General features: G+C 40.7%; 1 protein-coding gene across 2 annotated transcripts in view; it reads right to left on the bottom strand.

The window, feature by feature from the left end:
* The window catches only part of doc2b (double C2-like domains, beta), a 245,734-nt gene that overhangs the window by 59,050 nt on the left and 176,349 nt on the right, over nt 1-10,335 (bottom strand). The window lies entirely within an intron of this gene.

The raw sequence follows: 10,335 nt of genomic DNA, 5'->3' as shown, positions 1-10,335 counted from the left end.
GTGGTCTTCTGCTGCTGTAGCCCATCTGCTTCAAGGTTGGACGTGTTGTTGGTTCAGAGATGGTCTTCTGCAGACCTTGGTTGTAACCAGTGGTTTTTTGAGTTACTTGAGTTGACAAGGCTGGATATTTTCTCTTTTTGGGACCATCCTCTGTAAACCCTAGAGATGGTTGTGTGTGAAAATCCCAGTAGAGAGAGAGAGTAGAGTTTCTGAAATACTCAGACCAGCCCATCTGGCACCAACAACCATGCCACGTTCAAAGTCACTTAAATCACCTTTTTCCCCATTCTGATGCTCAGTGTGAACTTCAGCAGGCCGTCTTCACCATGTCCACATGCCTAAATGCATTGAGCTGCTGTCACGTTAAGTGCTGATTAGCTATTTGTGTTAACGAGCAGTTGAACAGGTGTACCTAATAAAGTGGCCACTGAGTGTATAAATGACTAAGATATTTTCTGTAGCCACTGTATGCCAAATATGTCACCTGCACCAGTTAATCTCCTTGTGCTTTTGTGCAAACATCATAATTCTACAGTATCTAATCCCTGTCAGTAATCAACAGTTTAATCTGGAATAATTACAGGCATTTCAGTGGGTTTGATTGTGGTCTCAGGGGAGATGAAACTGTGATCTGGCTTTGCAGCAGAGCGTGAAACTTCACTTCTGATTAGAGCGCAGGCAGAACTTATGACCTCTTTAGCAAGCCTTAATGAGGCTCTTAGACCGAGCCTAATGATTATTTTGAGAGCAAGCTGAGAGAAATATCAGAGCGGGGAGAAGGTGACGGCTTCTTGTTTTACTGACAGGAATATGCAGAGGCCCCTCTGAAGAGTCCCACAGAGACGGGAGACAAATCCCTAGAAGCCTCATGCTCTTGGGGACTTTTATATCATTCACCAGTTAAATAATCCATGACAATTCATGTGAATAGACCATAGCAGGACACATAAAGAATGGAAAAGCCCTTACTTGAGAGCAATCATTGGAAAACGATACACCGGTCACACTATGTGGCTGACAAACGATCTCAAGTAACTGCAGTGCAGAAACCAGGCTTTCCTGAAGAGTTGAAACTTTGTGAGAGACCCTAAACATAATTGTGTGCTGTTTAGAAAGTTTAGTTTAGTTTAAGGGATTTAGTGGCATCTAGTGTTGCAGTTTGCAACCAGCTGAAACTTCTCCTGGTTAGAATTCCTTAATCAATCAATCAATCAATCAATCAATCAATCAATCAATCAATCAATTTTATTTATAAAGCCCAATATCACAAATCACAATTTGCCTCACAGGGCTTTACAGCATACAACATCCCTCTGTCCTCTGGACCCTCACAGCGGATAAGGAAAAACTCCCCCCAAAAAAAACCTTTAACGGGGGAAAAAAACACGGTAGAAGTGGTCAGTGTTCAGGAGGTTTTCACCGGGAGCCTAATTATCTGTGGAGGTCTCTTTCTTTCAAAACAAACGTACCCAGTGATTTTAAATCAGTAAAACAGTGAATAAAGCTGTTTTTCTCTGCTGCTGTTTGGCATGTCAAAAAGAGGCTGCTTGCCCAGCACTTGCTAATGTGTGCTCACCTTTTTCACTGATAACTTGGGACCTAGACATTCAGGAGGTTTCTACCAGGAGCCAAATTATCCACAGAAGTGTCTTCCTCTCCAAAACAAACAGACCAAGTGATAAAAATCGGTAAAAACACTAACTAAAGCAGGTCCATGTTACAAATCAGTGTTCCTCCTACGCTATTCAGCACGTTGCTAGCCCAGCGCCTGCTAATGCGTGCTCACCTTATTTGTAATCCAGATGTTAAGGAGGTTTTAACTGGGAGCAGAATCATCCACAGAGGTCTCTTTCTCTCCGAATAAAACGGACCCAGTGATTTAAACTGGTTAAAACACTACATAACACAGTTTCACGTTAAAAATTTGTGATGCTGTTTGGCATGTCAGAGACGGGCTGTTATCTCTGCAACCAGCTAAAGTGTTCTCACCTTTTTTGGGATGGGAAATTGGCGACACAGATGGTGAGAAATTGTAGAATATTTTTTGGTGCACACCATTTTTTGCTTTTGTCTGTATGTACATTTTTAGTATGGCTCCTACGCACTGTTTTATAAATGCGACACCTGGTGATTTAAACTGGTAAAAACACTGAATGAAGCAGTGTCGCGTTAAAAAATCAGCAATTTTTTGATGGGCTCGTCACAGAGGGGCTGCAAACTATGGCAGCAGATGCAAAAAACAGTGTTTGGTTTGTCTGTTCTGGGCTTCTGTAGAAACATAGTGGACTTCATAGACTGGCACCCGCTCCCTATGTGGATATGAACGGCTCATTCTGAGGTACCGAAACCACAACAACTCTTATTCTTAGGTGATTAAACACTAAAGAAAACATACTTATTATATTGTATTCCACTTCTGCCCATAGAACCTCTAATTCCTACACACTGAACCTTCAAGCAAAATCTTTTAAGATTTGAAAGCTGACTTTAGCCCTGTTCTCATGGGGTGAGTTTTACCAGGGGACATCTTGTGATTTAGAAACAGGAAGCGTCTGTGTATTGTGCAACGCATTAGCACAGGATAAGCTACGTCTGTATTAAACTGGAATTTACAGATATTATCCCCCAGATATGATGCGCACAGTCATTTATAACTCTATGCAACATAGACAGCACGGCAAGAAAGGATGTACAGTGTAAACCTCCTTTTTCTTTGCTTTTTTCAGAACTGATTCTGCCGCACATTATCACGTCATCCCTCTCATCGTCTTTTGAGATTTTACTCTTCAGACCCATTTGAGCTTGCTCTTTTTGCAAATGGGTCTCTGTGCTGTGCAGTGAGATGAGCCTCCTGCACCCAAATACTGCCAAAACTTTAATTTATAATGGTCAACATAGCCTCAACAATTCTCGACCAACAAAGAGGAAAAAATGCTGCACTGGTGTGCTCTTCAGATTTGTTTTATTACCAAGTTGAGAAGTCATTCTTCTGACTTTGGTGCATTCATGAGCTTTAATTTGTAATGTGGAAGCAACATGGATGCTACAGAAGATGTGTGTTTTTTTTTAAAGATTTTGTTTGGCTTTTATTTTATTTTTTTAGATAGGACAGACAGAGGATGATGGGGGAGACAGAGGGGATGACATGCAGCAAACCTGCAGCCGTTGTGACAAGGACAGTGTCTCTGTACATGGTGCGCCTGCTCAACCCACGGACCTACTAGGCACAATGTGTTGTATTTTATTGCTCAGAGTATTTAAACAACATATTAATTTACCTTTGTCTGCAGGTTTTTGCTTTCTGACGTTAATTCAGCAACTTGTGTACCAAACTTTTCGATGACTTTCTGAGTTGTTCCAAATTTAGGGGGCATTTATGCTTTATGCTTATTATTGCTGGAAAGTAGATTCTCTGGAAGGCTAGTGACTGAAAATTGCGTCTCAGATTTTAGGTATAGTGACAATTGGGCTCAAATTAAAGTTTATCAACTTGGAAAGTTATCTATGTGCAAGTGAAGCAGTGATATTAAATACAACGTGATGAAAAATAATAATTTTTGTTGAGAATTTGTCAAAAGGACAGTCATTTTTTATTTTGTTTTTTGGGGATGTTGTGTGTGATATGCTGTAATAAAAGCGCAGCAAGCCCCCAAATCTTATTTTGCTACTTTCCCTTTGTGTCAGGATGCTCCTTGCCAAATGTCATACTTGTATGACAATTTTTGCCATCGTACTGCCCTCATATTTGCATTTACATCATTTCACTAGAAACATGGTCCAAAAAAGGGGGTTTGGGCCCCCTGACACCAAACAGCCAGAGTTAGGGGTGCTCGTTATAAACTTTTGATGGCCCATGGTATAAAAAGGCTTACAGGAAATAATAATGAAAAAAGGTAGCAGAAACATCATGAGGGCTGGACCTGGCTCCCGGTCTATGAATTTTGCCAGTCAGGGACACATGTCTTTGACTATTCCGACACCACCTGAATACAGAAAAAGGCACAGAGAAAACAAAAAACCTTGCCCAAAAAAAGTCCTCAAAAAACAAACAACGCAATGAATAATATTGTCACATGACCTTTTTGTTGAAATAAGGTAGCAAAGTTGCATTGGAATTCTTACTTCGCAAAATATAGACATTGCAGATCCGCATGGGATTAAAATCTGAGATGACCTCCGCAATTACTGTAAATTACGAGAGGTTCCCACTAATACTAGTTCTGAGTGAGTCTGGCTTTTGATGCCATTCATCCACATCCATTCACAGCAGACATAAAGCACCACTTTATGAGATAGAGAGCTAGTGGGAGCAGCAGATGGCGAGGGGGCAGACCAAACAGTGTGCATCTTGACCTCTTTCAGCTTTAAAGACATGATGAATGATGATAGAAATAAAGCCTATATAGAGAGAAGTGGTCACTTAGGTTAGCAAAACACCTTGTTATAGATAATTGTCAATACACCCAGCATGATGTTTTAACCATCATGACGTCCTGCTTGGGGTATCATAATCTGACTTTAAATCCTTGTCTCACACAAGCAAAGAGCAGATACACAGCGGCACGTCCCGGCCTTATATCTACACTGTATCTGCTTCTGCTCACCTACGTTAGCTGGCCCCAGTGGCTTGATGGGCCCTGCTCAGTGGTTCAGCTCCAGCTACACCGGTCTTAAAAATAGCCACTAATTAATAACCTTTTTAGTACAAGAAGATATTTCACGCATGGATCATGTGTCTTGACCTGTCTTATCAAAGACAAGTACGTGGTTTTAATATAAAGTTGTGTGTGAGTGTAAGAGTACAGGCACGTCTTCAGTGTGCAGGGCGTTGAGTTCAGCTCATTCACACTGAGAAGGCTCTACAGAACCAATGACCTCTTTACCAGCACGTGCACATCCAACACAGCGCTCTGCACCAGTCACTTCTGTCTGTAACATCACCAGCTATGTTTTCATTAGGTTATAACCACGTGAAAATAAGAATCATTGATGCATTTCTAAATCTTTGTGAAAACTGCATAAGTGGGTTTTAAGAAGAAATTTCCTCTTAAGAGCGGTCTGTGAATGAGACCTAGCGACATCTGATTCAATATTCTTAAACAATAGGTGAATCATAGATAAAAAAAATTGCGTTAAAACCCACACTTAACTCTGTGAATAACATTTAAAATTTAAACAAAACTTCCATTGAGGAAAACTAAAGCCATGACTCACTGCTGATGTAATTATGTGTCATTCACTTTCTTTGGTTTACAGTATTCTTAGCCTCAAACCACAGCAACTGAGTACATGCACATGGTATTTTTAACTCATTCTTTCTTCCTCCATGTATGTCTCTGCAGAGTGGAGAACACACAAACATTTCCTGAAGCCAGGCAGTCATATCCAGGGCTTTTAAGGTTGTTTTTTGCTGTGTAAACTGTAGTCTTTAAATACACTTTGCTGTAAGAAGTCATTTGAATCATTCTCAGGGTGCGATGAATATACACAGCAATCTGGTCACTGGTTGTTGAGAAATCCCTGAACTAAATCTGTTGGACAGATATTATCACAGATGATATCTACAGTCGGCGGATTTCTCCTGTAACTCCAGTGATTAAAGGGGTGGAGCTGTCCAATTGCAGACCAGCAGCAGGCAGACTGTTGATTTGTTTTATGGTCCTTTTCCATGTGTTGCGTGACAATTGTTACGCTACTGTCTCATTGCCGTTGTCAGGCCCGGGGCTTTCTCACTATCTGAATGGCTAATTACACATTCTCATGCTAATAATCACAACTCTATCTGTGCATTCTCACTAATTAGTCCATTTTTTTAATTTCAAGAAAGCAAGTTATGTCACAACAAAGCACAAAGCTCAGTGTCTGCACACACGCAGTAGTCAGTAATTTATTCCAGTCACATATTAAGAGATTGAAAATGTTATTGACCCTCGTTTTTTGTACCAACACTGCACAATAAAAATCATAACACATTGTCTGGCTGAGCATACAAAGTGGTACTGCTAACAACACAGGGTGGCAAAAGCATGCCTGACATTACGACTGTTTCCATCTGTCTTCAGAGAGCCAACAGATGCATTTGGATTACTTTGAGTTCAGAGTTCAGAGATCCAGAATAACCTCAGCCTTGTACAGAATTTAATAATGTATCTGCCATTTATATTCATATGGCAGTGGGAAGTCAGTTTGTCAGAGCTGCTGTATCTGTTGATCTGCAAATCTGAGTTTGAAATCATCAGGATTGCAATAATAATAGCAGCTCTGCAGAGTTTCTCAGCCGTATCATGAAATCTGCTGCACGCTGCTGCGACAGAAATCATTTTTCCCTATGACAAGCTCCTCTATAAGTATTATTCACAACATTTCTAAATGGTTTGTTGCTGTGGTGTTTATTCCTTATCATACAGGCCAAGTCTCTCAAAACTTTACTGGGCTTATTAAACTTTCAGCCAATGTACTTTCACTTTGGTCCCAAGTCAAATATTGGAACAACTATTAGATGGATTGCAGAGAAACTTGGTGCAGACATTGTTGCAGTACTCAGAGGATGAATCCTCATGATTTTGTTCTTACCTTCTCATGTAAAGATTTAAAATTTGTCTTGACTTGTCCAACATTTAAGTTCATGACAGGACACGTCTAAAACTAATGATTGCATTACTTGCACGTTTATCAGCTAATATGGCACTATAGTACCACACTGGGTTTGCTCAAAGGTACAACAGACTAGCCTTCACCTGACCACATCCAGCTGTGTTGTTTGGGTGTGGTTAGAAGTTTAAGAGACTTGAACCTCAGACTCCCATTCTCGTCACCAATTGTGTTGTGGAATAAACTTGCAAGAAGGCCAAAGAATTGATGCAGCACAACAAGTTATAAGGTCTGACAAACATGCAGCGTCAGTGTGACAATCCTACAAGCCTTCCTATACACACATTCAGAGGGGCTTCCTGTCACTTAAGCTGCTACTTCCTGTTATTTAGTATAATCAGTTCTGGGAACATTTACTTCCCCTAACATACCTAGATTTGGTCAGAGCCATGTCAGGTCACCTGGCTCACGTGAGCGAATGCACGCGAGGGACCTTCGCCTGCCGAGATGATAACCTTGCTTAATGTGGTCGGTGCCACGTGTGACGCACAAGAAAACCTAGCTTACTAGCCAGGCTGTTCTCATAAACTGTTTGTACGTTTTCCTATGAAAAAAAAAATGCACCCAGATTTGTAAATATCGTTATTATATGATGTAGTTGCATCATCATGGGCTTGTAGGTGTCTGACAGGCCCCCAGCAAGTGTGCTGGGCTTTAAAGCCAATTTTTGTAGTGGAACTACAGTTTCCGGGGTCCATCAGGTAATGTCCTGTGGCCCTAAAAGACTTTTTCCCATAGACAGTGGATACATTTTTTTTGAGTGTCACGCCCCCCCGAAATCACTCTTTTACTTTCAAGAACTGATTCATTCAGTCCAATATTATTTCAGAAGTCTAGAAGAGTGGCACAATTAAATCATTTAATCCCTATTCAAGTTTGCGGAGCGCTAAACCAGAAGTTGTTTGGCCAGCAAAAGTTAGACAGTTGGCTGTACTCTAGTGTGTCTCTAGTGTGTCTGCTCTATGGGCCACACAGTGCAGCGGTAGTACAATCATCTCTGGGTCATCTGGGTAATGTTGTATGCAGCAGTTGAACCATTTTGGCTTCAAGTGCCACTAAGCAACTCTCATAGAAATGAACGGGGCTCTGCATTCAACATTGCATCCAGGTCTCTTGATACATCCATGGTGTCTGCCACTTACAGCAAAGCACCTTGACTGAACATCATCTAAAGTTTGTATTTGAACAAAAATATCCATGCTTTTCATCAATGTTTGTGCCCATTTTAACATCATATTTCACAGTCCCATTGCATCTCCATGTGCACCGCAGACAGCTAGCATAGTTTCAGCGAACTGAGCTAAATAACACAGTTCCACAGCTAGAAACAAAAACTTATTGGTTGATGCTTCACTCTGTCATTGAGCGCTGAAAAAAAGTTTGAGGCTAACTTTTATTTGTAGTGCTTCATGCCACAGCGATAAGTGTCAGGCATCAGTTTGTAGCCTCGTGTCACCCTCTTTCATTAAAAATTGATGTGTAGCCTGTTGCTGTGTTACTCTAGTGTAAACACAGCATTACTCTTATGGGCTAACTTTCATATTTTAGCTTGTAGGTCAACAACAGTAATTTTGCCTCGTTAACAGCACAGATCAAAGTGCCGTTTGTAAGACTGCCTTACTAAACCCAAACAACATGTGCAGCACAGGCACCATCTTCCCCAGGTAACAACATGGCCTTTCCTCTGGTGTCAGCCTGAGACAAATCATCTTCGTTTTCACTCCACTGGTAGTTACAATCTGAGAAGAATGATTTTTTTTGTACTATATATTTCATACATTCAACAATTATATTTTGTGGTGTGTAGTAAGGATTACAACCCTAATGCAAAAAACAAGACAGGACCAAAGCATACAGTTACATGGTTATTCATTCTTCTTTTACATATCTGTCAGCCACAACTACATAATGGTTGTCTAAAGTCAAAGCTGAAGCGGGGACTAAACAATTACAAAGTTCAGATCATACGAACAAATGAGATGAGTTTGAATCAGAAGAAAGGGAGATGTGGGTGAGGTAGATGGATAATCACACAGCTTTAGCTTTCAATAAGCTGCTTTTGTGGAGTGTACTCATTCACAGGATCTATATTAGATTTGAGGACTTTAATGAAAGGATTAAATCAACTTCAAGGCCTCCTGTCAGACGCAAGAAAATTAAAGAATTCACTATCTCGTATAGAAGAACCGGTGAGTCATTTTGCACGTTGAAAATACATTTCCATCTTATACGTAACACGCTTTTTGTGGTGGAAAAGCAGTGGTTGGGGGCTGACATGTGGAGACCCGTGAGATCTCTGAATGGCTCGTACACAACAGATCATGAGTTACGTCGCTTCAACCGCATCCACTTGCGACATTAAGCAGACCGAAGCTTGGCTCACAGCGTGAGGATAAGAGACACGGCCTTCACAACTGAAGCACATCATTAGTCAGCGGGTACATTAGGTCAGCCAGTTGATGTTGTTTACATTGACAAAGCCTTGCACTGACCTCGCTGTGGTGCTCCCCAAATCATAAAACAGATGATTAGTCCTCTCCTCATGTGGGTTTATTTACAGCCCTGAGGAAACCACAAGAAGGGCTCAGTACAAAAATATACAGTAAGCACTCCTGAAAACTCAGACGTCAAGGAACTGTGTTGACCCAACAAGGTTCATTTAAAGGTTCTGTACGTAACTTTCAGAAAAACCTTGTTATTAGTAACCCCTCACCCATGAGCAAGCATCTGAGAATCGGCCACAACAGTGACAAACCAGAGAAATAACTTACAATCATATTTAGTATAATATTAAGTATCTGCTATGTTCCGATATTTAATTTTGATCATTGGCTCCATTACACTAAATAGCTTGCCTTTTGCAAATTACTTACAAAGCAACCACTTACAGGTCCATGTAGAGTTAGCAGCTAGATGGCTAGCCTTAGCTCAGGTTACAGTTAGCTTTTTTGCCGCCCCTGCGTTGTTCTTGGCTAATAGAAAGCACATTATACCGTTACATCATTTATTGTTAGCTAAAACAATATAATTAGTCATAATACACAAGTTAGTATTATGGATCACGTTGGCTGGGGAAATAATTTTGTAAGCTAGCCTACTGAGGTATCCACTCAGATAGTGATTTTTCTAGTGGTGACAAGCAAGCTAGCTTGCTAAGCTTTACCGATCTGGCGTGGGTTGTTTCATAATATTAGCTGAAAATGTAATTTGCAAACGGTAAGCTGGCTAAGTTACCAGCCAGATCAGCCCTGGAGTCTATGACTTCAATGACATCAATCACTTGATACAGTTTTTTGCTATGTTGGCTAGCTAGCAATTTGTCCACCTTAGCAAGCAAGCTAATGTTAGCTAACATTAGTCTTTTAAAACCACAATATCACAATATATTTGTCTTGTCAGTGTTTCCTATAACGTTAAGATTTCTTTTCAGGACGGAGGGGCGCTGAAATCATGGTACGGGGCACTTAGTTGATGGATTTACTGTTTGTTGGAGAAAAACTGAGACAAGAGTTAGCAAGCTAGCATAGATGATGTATTTTGGACCAGTAGTTTTTGGGAAAAGTGGGCAAAAGTAATGCCTCCTCCTTGGATTCATAACGGTGTTCCATACAGGTGATCAACGGTGCTCCATACAGAGTGCATGTACATGATATCTACGGAGAAAATGTCACAAAATGCATTATA

The sequence above is a fragment of the Epinephelus moara genome, chromosome 3, assembly GCF_006386435.1.
Source record: "Epinephelus moara isolate mb chromosome 3, YSFRI_EMoa_1.0, whole genome shotgun sequence".
NCBI classification, from domain to species: Eukaryota; Metazoa; Chordata; class Actinopteri; order Perciformes; family Serranidae; genus Epinephelus; species Epinephelus moara.
This window is presented reverse-complemented; position numbering and strand designations above follow the sequence as displayed.